The following is a 13,376-nucleotide window of genomic DNA, read 5'->3' on the forward strand; positions in this document are numbered from 1 at the left end:
AAAAGCTGTCACTCCCGCCACCGTTCACGGCATAACCTGCGAATTCATTTCGATTGCGTTATGAGCTTTTGCACAGAGGCGTCATTGTTAGCCAAGATATGCATGAGGAAGCGACGCACACAGATTATTGCCATGAAAGGGAAACAAACACAAAAATGTGGCGAGTTGGTCTTGGGGGTGATGGTTGCAGCCTGGAAGAGCATAATAGGGGAAGAAGGCAGCGCAATTTATATCTTCGCAGTTCCGAAATCGGCCGCAATGCTGCCTGGAAGGCCCGCAGGTCGATGCTCGCGCGATCACCTTCAATTTGATCGCGACTGTACACCTGCGAACACGTCGAACGGCTAGCTATTCGATGCTCCCACGTAGGCCGGGTCCACGCGCGTATTGTTCGGCACCGTGCGCCGGCCAGTCGACTCTTCATCCGGGAAGATGGGAAAGAAGCGGCTGCTTTGACTTATTAAGGAAATAATCCTCCCTACCGCAGGCGTACCTTACCTGTGCGCGCGCGAAGCGCAGGGAAGGTCAGCGGATGCGCCGCAAGAGTGAGGAAGGCTCCACAGAGCGTACCTGCGAACACAGCAAACGGCTGTTCCATGGTCGCAGGTAGGCCGGTTCCCACGCGCGTACTGTTCTGCACCGTGCGCCGGCTATCGCAAAACTTTAGTTCCGTGACGCTTCACTTACCGTGCGAAGAAGGCACCTCAAGCCGCAGTCAATGAACCTAAACGCGGAGTCAGAAATGACATTCTGCCTCCTCGCCGGCGCGCCGTCGAAGTGATGCGCGGCCACCCGAAGTTTGTTTAATAAAGCACGACGATTCCTCAAGCGAGAATGTGTTTGTGCACATAAACTCCAAATGGATCGCAAATGGGTTGGTGTGTCGTACGTGTCTCCAGTGCGATCTTGCAGTGCAGTAAGAATGCGTACATCTTTTTTCGCATCGCCAGACGTCTAGCTCGCAAGACCGTATGAGAGCCCCAGGAAGCCCAAGCAGAGAAAAGCAAGTAGAAGGCAGCGATAAAGGGGACCTCTTTTTAAAAAAAAAAACACGCAAGAGCTGGGTAGCGGCCGGTACCTGCGGTTAATGAGAACAGTTCAGTTGGTTGGCCTGATATTTAAGGCATGTTTATTTTCATAAAATCCGGTAGAAGCAGCCGATTCGACCTCACGGCCCAATTTGCGAAGTTCATTATGAACTTCTTTTAACGTGGGTTCGGCAACGGCAACGCAATGAGACATCGCGATTGTTTAGTATTGCTGCGGAGCGGAGCGCGCGCGAAACCACGCGCAGCGCGGCGTGGTTTCGCGAAAGATGTAAACAAGAGAGGAGGGTGGCCCAAAAGGCGGAGCATCGCCATGAGCGACGCCAACTTCCGGCTTCACTTTTGCTTCACAAAGAGTGACGTCAGGGCCTCTCCTTAGTTTCCTTCCCCCGTGCCACAGATTGTAAAAAGTATGAAGTAGCGTTTTGTTTTAAGGTGTTTTAAAAAGGTTGTTTTAAGGTATTTTAAAAGGAGTGTTTGTTGGCACGAATGCACTGCTTACTGTTTTAGGGGATGTGTGAATGTTTGAAAATTTCGTTAAATGAAAGGAAAGGCTTCCGATCAGGCGCTCCGAAAGGCTTCCGATCATCATCATCGGTGTCGACCGACCAGTTCTCTCGCGCTCCCAAAGGTTTCCGATCATCATCATCGGTGTCGACCTACGTCCACCATTCTCGCCGGAGGAGTCGGTTCCAATCATCAGGTCCATGCTTGGGGCCGTCCAGACTCGACGCACGTTCGTCCTTGTCGGCGCACCCCTGTGATGGACTGTTTTGTTTGTCTCGAGGCAATAGACATGGCCACAGTCACCCCATGTGGGCACTGTTTTCACGAGACTTGCATGATGAACTGGCTCGAGGTGAACACAACCTGTCCCCTGTGCCGACAAGAGGTGTCTCGGGACCAGCTGGTTCGTGTTTACTCTCGGAAGCCCTGCCAAGAAGAGATATGTGAGGTGGAAAAAGCGATAGCCGAGAAGGAGGAAGCCCTGCGGCAGTTAGCGACACTGCGTGCCGAGTTGAACGAGGCTCTGAAGGATCACAAGCTATCCGAACGGAAAAAAAACGCATAGCTTTGGGTGAGGCCCGCGGGTTAGCGGAAATAGCCTTATCGACGTCCAACAAGTATGTTGCCCGGTCCACCGAACTTGCCGAAACAAAATGCGATCTTGCGCACGCCAGAGAGGACGCTGCCAGACACCTCCACATTCGCCGACAGGCGGTGCGCTGCTTGACAGCGCCGGACGTCAGGTAAGCAGGATACGTGTGTTCGCTCATTCATATACACGCATTTAGACATCTAAACTTAGCTGCACTAAAACTGAAACGTAGACTGTCTCCTTCGTCTCCACAGTAATTTACCTATATCGTCCGCATACATTAAATCCGGCAGTCGTTGCTCAAAGTTTTCCGCCTAATCTGCACGGGTTATCTAGCCGCGTTGAGCGCCCATAGCAGAAGAAGCAGTCGCGACGCTTTTCTTGCTGTCTTTGCAGAGGGCTGCTCAAGGCGCAGGGCATTGAAGGGGAGTCCGACGAGGAGTCCGACCAACCAAGCCCCGAGGAGGAACCCGCTGATGAGCCTGAGGTCAGCGATCCTGATCACCAGTGAGACGCTCGTGGATACGCTGGTTTCGCTCAGCGCCTACAGCATCGCTCTGAGCGCCTACATCGCTTCCATCGCTGAACAGCTTCCAGCGGAAGCGGGCGGTGTCAAATTAAAAATCGATGTGCAGGAATACTCATTCTTTCTGCCGTTTGTCTTATGCTTCGCCAACCAACCAACCAACCAACCAATCTTCGGTCCGCGCCCGAGGTCGCCGCAGAGCTTGCACAGCCGATCTCTACATCTCAGGTCATTTACCATGTTAGCGAGTTTCTGTCACTGCACTGCACATTATGAAGTGTAGCTAAGCAAAAGTTCAAATGGAGCAATACAAACAAACAAGCAATTTATTTTCATAGTCAGGGCTCACTGGAAAGTACATATTGTAGCTGTTTACCTGCACAATTGGCATTGTTCAGTGCACCACTAAGCAACTTCTGGTTTTTTCTATCAACTATGGCTGTCACAACAAATTTTATTGCGGAGTTGCTATTGCAACTATTGAAAAACTATCAGACAAACATGCATATATACAGACAGCTAACATTTTATTCAAATACTGAATCAGATAAGGGAACATTCCTTTCATTTAACAAAACTTTCAAATATTCACACATCCCCTAAAACAGTAAGCACTGCATTCGTGCCAACACTCCTTTAAAATACATCTTTTACCAGCTTAAAACAAAACGCTACTTCATACTTTTTACAATCTGTGGCAACACTGGCAAAAGAGACTCATCTGTTCGTTTGGAAGACGCAAAATAAATCATGCCTTATAGAAAAAAAAAACTTTCTTTCAATATTTCCATCGAAAGCAAGCTTCAATTGTTAGTAAGCCTCTAATTTTAAATATGACGGCCTTTAGGAAAATGTCTGCTTCCAACAATAACTAGAATTAACTTTCCTTTCAAGGCCAACAAATTTTATATTCAGATCTGTTCAGCGCCTAAAATGTCTGGTATATTTGAATGAAGGGTGACTAAAGCATTTGAATGATGTGCACGATGAGAGCACTAGTATTGCATCTTGGTTAAAGCAGAACAATATGTCGTGAAGTAAGGCCGAGCTGCTTGTGGTACTCTTGGAGCACCCCCAACACGGTATAGCTGTAAAGTAAGTAAGCACCCTGGTACGACATGGAGGCGACAAAAGAGGGAGTGTGGATGGACGTTATGAGCGTCCCCTTTGGAACGGGGCGGTGGGTTGCGCTCCAAGCTCTTGCAATTATACTGCTTCATGTCCTACCCAAGATAAAAAAGAGGAAGCGCAGCGCGCGCAACCAGGCGAGGCATAGCCCCCTAGCGAGTGGTACAAAACACGCAGGGACGGACCGAAACGTGCGGCCACTTGCTTGGACGAAAAGGGAATACCCCTTCTTTATTGGACCCGAACATATATAGACACACACACAAGTCACAGGGGGCGCCACACTCTGGTGGCAGCCTAACAAACGGGGCTGAACTGTGGCGACCTCTACATCTCCCCCCTTGAAGCATAGGAGGTTAGACGGGAGAGATTCAGGAAGCCAAACACGTCAAAAGTCTCACAAGTTCAAACGGCGCGGCGGAACAATAGGCCGGCCGTAACGTGTTCGTGTCACACCGTCACTGCGGTCCCTGGCTGCAGGGGACTGTTGCACAGACTGTCCGAGGGGGACCGTCGATTCCACGATGTTAGCAGGCCGAGGCTCCTGACAGCGAACTTGCTGCAGTGGTGGTGGTTCCTCTCCGGAGGCAGTAGGCCCAAAAGGCACTAGGTGACGCCGGTTGCGCTGTAGGGTGCCACCTCGCTCCGTTTCGACCACGTAGCTTCTTGGTCTTTGCCCCGGACTGAGGACCGTGGTCTGCACTTGATCAGGTCGCACCCAGACACGCTGTCCTGTTTGGAGTGGCGGTAAGTCTCGAGCTCCATGATGCCTGTTGTAGTTGTCGGCCTGCTTCTGCTTGTAAGTCGCATCCTTGGCGACGACTTCTTTCATTGGGGGCCAGTTGGGACGTAGCTGGGAGCCTTGCTTTGGGACTCTGGTTCTGAGTTGACGTCCCATCAACAGATGGGCTGGACTAAAGCCGTTGACTCCTGGAGTGTCCCTATAGCTGAGCAGAGCCAGATAAGGATCCTTTGACTTGCGAAACAGGTCCTTGATAGTACGCACCATCCTCTCCACCTCTCCGTTCGATTGAGCGCAGTGTGGACTGCTGGACCTGTGGTTAAAGCCGTATGACGCAGCAAATGCCGCGAATGGATTTGAGAGCGTCAATGACTGCCTGAGCTGTCGTGCTCCTCAGGGTCACCACCTCAGGAAACCTTGAGTAATAGTCCACCACCAGGATGAACGTCTGGCCGTTGAGGTGGAACAAGTCCATTCCAATTAATTCCCAGGGATGTCCAGGTAGGGCCGTGGAGAGCAGGGGCTGGGCAAAGTTCACGCGGGTGGAAGCGCACTGTTCACAGTTGGCAACGAGAGAGGCGATGTCTGTCGAGATGCCGGGCCACCAAACTGACTCCCGAGCTAGGGCTTTGGTCCTGTTGATGCCCTGATGACCTTCATGCAACAGCGTCAAGAGCGCTGGCCGAAGGGACGATGGGATGACTATCCGGGCGCCTTTCAGCAGAACTCCGTCGCAGACAGAGAGCTCGTCTGCCACAGAGGCGTACTTTGAGAGGTGCAGTGGTATCGTGGTCTGTTTAGGCCAACCATTCTGGCAGTAGGAAGCGAGGGCTTTGCACTCACCATCGGACTCTTGTGCTGAATAAATGCTGATTCTAGGTCCGGTAACTTGGCTGTTGGACGCTGATGGTGATAGTTTGTCTACCTCCCCATCCTCACTTTAACCCACTCTAACTATTTTTTATCACTTAACTCTGAATTATTTTCTAAATATCTGTATTCACTAACTCCACTTTACGTTATATTTATTACCACCACTCCCCAACACACCGTACGAGACTTTAGAGAGCATGAAGAGGCTACCCTTAAAGCCTTATTCAATCCATGTACGCCGGACGGTACCGCCGATATGTGAAAAGCGTTCGACATCCACTCCGCCCGGGCGAAGAAAACGCGCAAATAGGGTGTGCGCTGTCCACTGCGTATACTCCCCCTTATAGCGAAGGAAAAGTAGGAAAGCAAAAAAGCAAAGCAAGGACGGGAATCTAAGACCACTCGTTGTTCTCCTGATTGCCAAACGGGGGCGTTCTCTCTGCCTCTATCCCGCACTCCTCTAGCTTTTCTTCCCCTTCCCTTTTGCCCCCCCCCCCCCCCCCTTCGCGTTTCGTTCACTTTTTACCTCCGAATTTGTGGGCACATCGTCGCACGTCCGCTCTCTCTGGGTCCGCGCTCGCCCGTAATAGCAGGGCCATGTACGCATAACAAGAACAGCGCAGTGAAGGCTGAGGGACGCTCAGTGCATGCATTGTCTGGATTGCAGCATCGGCCGCGCGGCTAACGCGGTTGCCCGCTCCCCACAAGGGACAGCGCCCATCGGCAGGCCACAATACTGCCCATACAAACGCTCGGTCCGACAGAAACAACGCGTGAATAAATAAACAAGACATCTCATCTACCACTTATCCTTACTTCTCACGCCCACTGCGAAGTTAGGCCGGACGCGTGCAACGTGCTCGGCAGACTGGACAGTCTACCCGTTGTCAGGGCCGAAGGTTCTGGGTCAGTGCTCACAAAGGGATCTCCCGCCGAAGGCTACGAATGTGCTCCTTTGGCCCTTGAATTGTGTGCGCATTTGCGACACCAGCCGGAGAGAAAAAAAAAGAAAAAAAAACTCACCGTGCATTACTGCCGCGTTAGCAGCGGGGAAAACTGAAACGCGTATAACATAGTCGTCTGCTCATAGACGTCTGCTGCCAGAGCTGCTGCAAGCAGCTCTGGTAGCGACACATTGTGAGAGTGATACTTCGTTTGTTAGATGCAACGTATTCGACACATTTGTTTGTGTGGTTGCACGTGTATGTGTGTGCGTGCGCGTGTTTGTGTGTTTGAGCGTACGCGTTTCTCGGCGACGGTAAAAGGAGCCACTGCGCTTTGATTCCGCTGCCGGCTGGTTTCAACCTGTCCGCGCGTGGGTATACTGCCAATTAGGTGCGCGAGAGGTGTGGGGCGACATCGCCGAGGCGCTCCTGTGTGACCACGCGCCCTGTACCGGGTGTGCGGGGGAAGCCTCTCGCAAGGCTACGGAAGTCGGGATTCGCACCCCCCAGCTGATTTGCACCACAAACAGCGTACAATGAGGCAGCGCGCAGGGCCGTATCGCGGATACACTCGATGAAGCGACAAGCCGCTAAAGTGCACGCTGTATAAGGTTGAACGATTACTCACACGGTATTTGCACGCAACTTTTGCACGCAAGGTTTTACTTACCTACTGCCATGCTTCCTTCACATCCTCCCTCCCTTTCCTTTACTCCCAATGTACCCATTTACCTTACTGACCACCGTTCAGGTGCCAGCCGCGACTGTTAGGCAGTTACAGTGTCGCTAGCAATAATTTTATTCTTCAGTTGCCTCCTTCCATTCCAATACAAACGACTAATTACTGCTAAATCTTGCTATCTAGATCACCAACTCCTACAAGTCTATCACTGCAATCATTTCTGTGCTCCCTCGTTCAACTCAGCGTCGCGAGACGGCGCCACCAGCGCTTCTCCACAGGTCTACGTCATCGCAACGACGACGAGCAATAGATAGTCTTTAGCCTGGCCATGGACGTATCGTCCCTCACGGAATTCCGGGACGCTGCGGAGACGTTCACGTGAGAGGCCGCGTTCGTGGCACCACCCTGCGGCACAGGCGTCAACCAGTGAGCTATTATTTCAGTGACCAACCATATTCTGTTTGGCTGCCAGTAAAAAGCGTCGGTGGGGACGTGTTAGTTAACATGCAGTCCCCTTTTTTTTTTCTTTTCCGATCGACAAACATCAGGTGATGCAAAAGCGTTGCAGGTGGGTTGTAGTTGAACAAGGTGTCGCGAAACTTAGCTACCAGCGTTGCTATTGTATAGGCTGCGCTAATTAATTTGAAAGGGTTGTTCAGTAAAGACTAACACCGATGCTCTGAAATCTTGATGTCCGAAAATTATTAATCGGCACCATTAACACTCTCTGTATGTTCCCCACAAGTGAAATGCACGCGTTCCCCCATTTCTACCGAGCCTCAATAAACATGAGTGAAACCATATTTTGCCAACTGCTTAAGAATTCCCTCCTATGTCTTTAACTTTGCCTTGTGTAATGCCAAGGCAACCTCTTCTTTTTTTTCTTTTTACCGTGAGGTACATAGAGAAGTCGGAGAGTGATGAATCTGGACTGTATAGAACGAATAAGCGGATCGTTGCGACGCTTCGTGGAACGGTAAGAAAAGGACCGTTACTTTGACATGGACCAATACGTGGAACAAGGCATAACTGAGACGTTGGAGGCGATTTTTTTAAGAGGTGGCAAATGATGGCTTCACACATGTTACTAGGCTTGACAAAAACGGCGGGACGAGAGCATTTCGCTTAGTGGAGAGCACGCAGAGAGGGATATAAAAGTGTCGATGAATAATTTCCAGGAATAAGCACTGCGCTGCTCTTTGCGTCCTTTTCTTGTTTTCTTCGTTTAGTGTGCGCAAAACTTTCCACAATGAAGATTTCAGAGCATCGAGTCTTGGTCTCTATTGAACAACATTTGTACATATTAGCCATCTCGAACGCTTCCTCTTGTTCCGAGTTTTGTTTCTGAAGTGCTCGTGTACCACATACACACTACTTATCTAATTAAAATTAAATTATGGGGTTTTACGTGGCACAACCACTTTCTGATTATGAGGCACGCCGTAGTGGAGGACTCCGGAAATTTCGACCACCTGGGGTTCTTTAACGTGCACCTAAATCTAAGTACACGGGTGTTTTCGCATTTTGCCCCTATCGAAATGCGGCCGCCGTGGCCGGAATTCGATCACGCGACCTTGTGCTCAGCAGCCCAACACCATAGCCACTGAGCAACCACGGCGGGTTACTTATGTAATGTCAGACACAAATGAATGAAAATGAATTAAAGGAACGAAGGCGACAGAAAGACTTTAGTGCTAGCTGAACATGATCAGGGTGAAGTATATGAAGAAACTTCTCCGACAGAGAGCTGAATTTATATCAAGGTATTTCTTCCTCAGTTGAAGAAACAACATAGGAAGGAAGTACTATGGCAAAGACATACATAGAGAAAAGACTGAAAGAAATACGCCGCTGGAGGATTCACCTTGCGAAAGTTCGACGGTCTGCGTGGCCTTCGGTGATGGGATCGTCGCCACAGCGGCCCGCGGCGTCTCCGCTAATTGCGGCGACCTTATTTCGGCCTTGCGGTAAATGCACCGGACCCCTCCATGATACTTTCCGCCGACAAAGCTGCCCGGGGCCGGACGTCGATCAAGGGTCTTTACGCATCGGAACAAAGGAAACATCCACCACGCAACAGGACATCGTGCGCAGGTTGGAGATCCAGGAAGCGAAACAGAAAAGGACGTGATCAGCGGGAAAAGAAAGAAAGAAAGAAGAAATGAAGAAAGAAAGAAAGAAAGAAAGAAAGAAAGAAAGAAAGAAAGAACGACGAGTATTCTATTCCCGTAAACGCATTACAGCGAACGGAATACAGGGACATTGAAGTCATTGTGGTAGTGGCAACGCCGGTAGCGACATCTCGTGGCGCTCTGTCGGACCACAACCCGTTATAATTTTCCTTTTGTAACATGCGTGTTCCCGTCGAAGGCAAATTTAAGCAAAAGAAAACTGCCGCGTCTTAATGCTTACTTCGCCTCTTTACACCAGCAACTTAGCATAATATCGTTCACCGCTGCAACATTGCTCTCTGCCCGCTTTGCATGTGGCGCTACCGTAAACGTCTGCGGTAACCCGGTTTCCCTTACAGGTAATACGTTTGCGTACAGGCTATCCTGTGCTAAAAAGCTGCAATAATCGAGCACATTGATCGGAATACGCGTGGAAGAAAGGTGAACATTCTCCGATGAGAAGCACCTATATTGCGATGCCTCACAAACCTGCCTGGTGATTTATTGGTGGTTTCTTATTTGCGGTCGCGTGCCCTGCGAACGGAAACTTTCACTAACCGGCCGCCTATGTGTCGGCGTTAGATAGCTTTAGCTGTCCGTAAACGTATTACGGTGTACAGAGCACCGGTACGAAGCAGCAGCGTAGCAGCCACACTGGTAGAGCCATCCTAACTGTGACGCTGACGACGTCAGCTATAGTGATCAAAGGTTGTGGAGCAAGGACTGTGTTAATACATGTATTTTTATCTAACCTAATTTCCTGCTTGTTGCTTCAAGCACCCTTGTGTGACGTTATTTATTACGCTTTATCTTCCCAATTTTCCAAGCATTCAAATAGTTTTCCAAACACAGCGAGGTAATTACAGTCTCAACCCACATGCGTAATCATTGCGAATTGTTGCATTTTTAACGCAACATTTTGTTGGGAATGGTCAGTTTGATAAGTCACAATGCCGTTTGAAGCGAGGAGGACCAAGTTTAGGCAACTTTACGTCCTGCACGTGATTCCAGTGCGCGCTGTAAGAACCGCCATACTTACCGCTTCCCTATAGTCACCAGAACCAGAGTTCCGTCTAGTAATTCGCGTAGGAAACTACTATTTATTCCAAGTACCTCCTCTTGAGTATATAGCTGCTTAAGACAGTGATGACTGCTTTGCATGGCATCGTCCACTTCTGAACGGCTCCATGAATCGAGTCGTCCTTCTTCCGTCAATTTTCTTTTTTTTATTATTATTCCTCTTCTTCTTCCTTTTTTTTTTTCTCCGGTGCGTACCCACATTTCTTGGTATCGCGCTCTCATCATCATAGCCTCCTTTGTGCACAAAGTGAAGCTATACGTCATCACGCACATCGCAGCCTAGAGCATCGCAATGATTCTGACACACAGAGGGTGCCCATAATGTACGTACCGACGAAATCTTGGGACACGAGCGTTCCATGCACCCCGCCTCCAACGGATTGTATTGCGGCTGGCGGCCGCGGGATTCGAACCTGCGAGCTTGTGTTTGAGCGTCAACAGAATACCATTGTAGTGGCCGATGCGAATGATATAATACTGCGTGCCGACGAGACTGGAGAGACGCAACGCCGTTAGAAACTAAAAACCAGACAACAAAACAGACGACGGGGAAAAGTGCAGCTTTCCTACACCCTTCTCGTCGAACGCATAACACCCGCAGAGTACGTTAGTTTCAAAATGAAGAAAGAATTTGAAGAGAGAGAGAGAGAGAGAGGTTGCCGTCTGCTCGGAATGCCACCGAGCAGACGAGAACCAAAAAATCAAAACAATAAAGAACAGGCAAACGAATGTTGAAGCTGTCCGCCCCGCCTGCTCCCAGCGTGCCGCACGCCAGGGTCTCTAAAAACTCAAGAACGCGGCGGCGTGGATGATGCTGGCGCGCTCTGGGAGTCCATTAACCGCATAGCGTTGTGGCGTAATGTGTGTTATATGCGTGCGTCATTTCTCCATGTCGGCCTCTTTTACTCTGCGCGTCCTCCCCTTTGTGTTCCTCGCGAACACACGTTGCCTTTATGCAGCGGTTCGTTGTGCCCGCCGCACCGGAGGAGGGGCGTATATGTATACGCCAGGCCTGCGCCTTTCATATATACTTTTTTTGTTGTCTCTTCTGTTTCGCATTTTTTTAATGACTGGCAGTGCAGGCTCAGTGGATATGGCGCACTGCCACAAGGTGCAAACACCCTGCATGATACAGAGAGTCTTCTTTTTTTCTTCTCCTTCTCTGTCTCTTTAGAATATAGACTTTTTATGAGAAGGATATGAGCGTAGCGAATGTGGCGTTTTCATGGAGGAGGCTGGGTGGGCATACTTTGCGTCTAACAGGTGAACTGAGAGGGCTGAATAACAAGAATTTGTTAACCTTTATTTTTCTTTTAAGTTAAAGCTGGGTGTAGCTGTTTAAATGGAAAATGTGTAATCACATATCAGGCGTTAATACACCGACATTTTTTTTTAAGTATGAAAGACTCACATAATTCGAGATACTCGCCACACCATTTCAACGCTCAATCCAGATAATATCGACCATAAATCGGGCGGTACAAGAGCTCAATTTCTTTTGGTCTCTTCGGGAAACAACTGAAAATTATTAAAGTTGACTGCTACACGTATACGTTATGTAGTAAGTAAGTATTACAGTGAAAAAATATGTCAATACCTAAAGAACAGAAAAAAAAAGAAAGGTTACCTCACTCAGGAAGAAGCCCACTGAGAACACGCGCCAAATCCCGCACAACAAGGCTTAACGAAGGATTCGTTCTAATAAAGAAATTATGCACTTTAAGTTGCACATTTCTAGCACTGATGATATTTAGGTACCGCTTGTTGTTTCACTGCGTAATTCTGGAGAGAGCAGAGGCGGCAACCAGCACATCTGTGCAGGGACTGTACAGATGACTATATGAAGCCGATTCCTTGAATGAATTATGCCCATTGTGTGATGTAATCAGCAATACAACAAAAGCAGCAGCAGAAGCACCCACGCTCAGCAAAATACTGTAAGGTTCAAGCTTCGCTTTAAGGAGACAATTAATAGAAACACTAAATCCATTTATAGTGATAAAATATTCTTCGAAAACTCTGTTCTCATTAATTTCGCGATAATAAGTACATCCTTAAAAGAGAAAATTAAGGCCGAAGTATTGTTATTTCAAATTTCGCGCCAGAACCCTGCACTTGCACGTCAGTGTGAGGTCACTGATTTCAAAGTGTGCTTTTTTTTTCGTATCTGGGCCGTGCGTTGAGCCCAGTAGAAGTGCTCTAAATTCGCCATGTTCAATCTTTGCGTACTTTAGAACACAATGCGGTCTACTTCTTTAACTAGTCTAATTTAACTATGCCCTAGCAGACGTCGTCAACATTCGTGACGTCATTGCAAGCTGTTGCGGAGACTTCAAGGTGGCGTCGCCACTTGTCCTTCCTTTCTTTGCGCCTTTTTCTAACTTGTCGAGCCTCTCATCGTGGCAAGAGTGCCGTTCCTAGCATTAGAGAGTTTTAGCGCGTCCGGTGATCTGGTATCGTTCGCGGATTACCGGATTAGCGACGGCATAGTGTGCCTAGAGCGACAGTATTGGTGACGCCGCCTGCTGGGCGCAGAGCTCGACTAAACAAACACGGAGCTCTTATTACAGTTTCCAAATGTGTGCTTCTTCGCTGCTAGTGTAAATGTCTTTTTTTTTTTTCGACAAGGTCACTCAAGCAACACTAAACCGTCTCCGTAAGGCATTGTGGTCAGACGAAGTGTCACCAGATGTCGCTACCAGCGTCCGCTAACGTGGTATTGCGCAAACGTCGTTGCGTATACCGGAATACCGGACACGCCAAAGCTCTTTATATCATAGAAGGGTAATTTACTGACACCAGTGAAATCACCTTCTTTTTTCCTCTGCAGTGTCCCCTTAAAACCCGAACCAGTCGGTTCTCCTCGCTGTTCGCGCCCAAGTAATTCGCTGGTCACCTGACAGTGTGTAAAGTCACGCGGCAAAGCCGAGTTCGCGTGTGTCGGGAGCATGAGGTACGGACGTACGGACAATCAGGCAACACTTTCGCCGCTGTAACGTCGCCGTTGCTGAAAGTCGACCGGATACGGTCGTGGGCAGAGCACGCAAAAATTAGCAGAGCGTGTTACCGCAGGCTTGACCGAATT

The 13,376-nt window shown here is 49.1% G+C and overlaps 1 long non-coding RNA gene across 1 annotated transcript; it reads left to right on the plus strand.

Moving 5' to 3' along the window:
• The first annotated feature begins 2,132 nt into the window (after positions 1–2,132).
• LOC140219357 (uncharacterized) lies at positions 2,133–2,785 on the plus strand. The gene is made up of 2 exons (XR_011895570.1): positions 2,133–2,296; positions 2,542–2,785. It is a non-coding gene; the product is annotated as an uncharacterized lncRNA (long non-coding RNA).
• The last annotated feature ends 10,591 nt before the right edge of the window (positions 2,786–13,376 follow it).

Source organism: Dermacentor andersoni, chromosome 7 (assembly GCF_023375885.2).
Source record: "Dermacentor andersoni chromosome 7, qqDerAnde1_hic_scaffold, whole genome shotgun sequence".
In the NCBI taxonomy this organism is placed as follows: Eukaryota; Metazoa; Arthropoda; class Arachnida; order Ixodida; family Ixodidae; genus Dermacentor; species Dermacentor andersoni.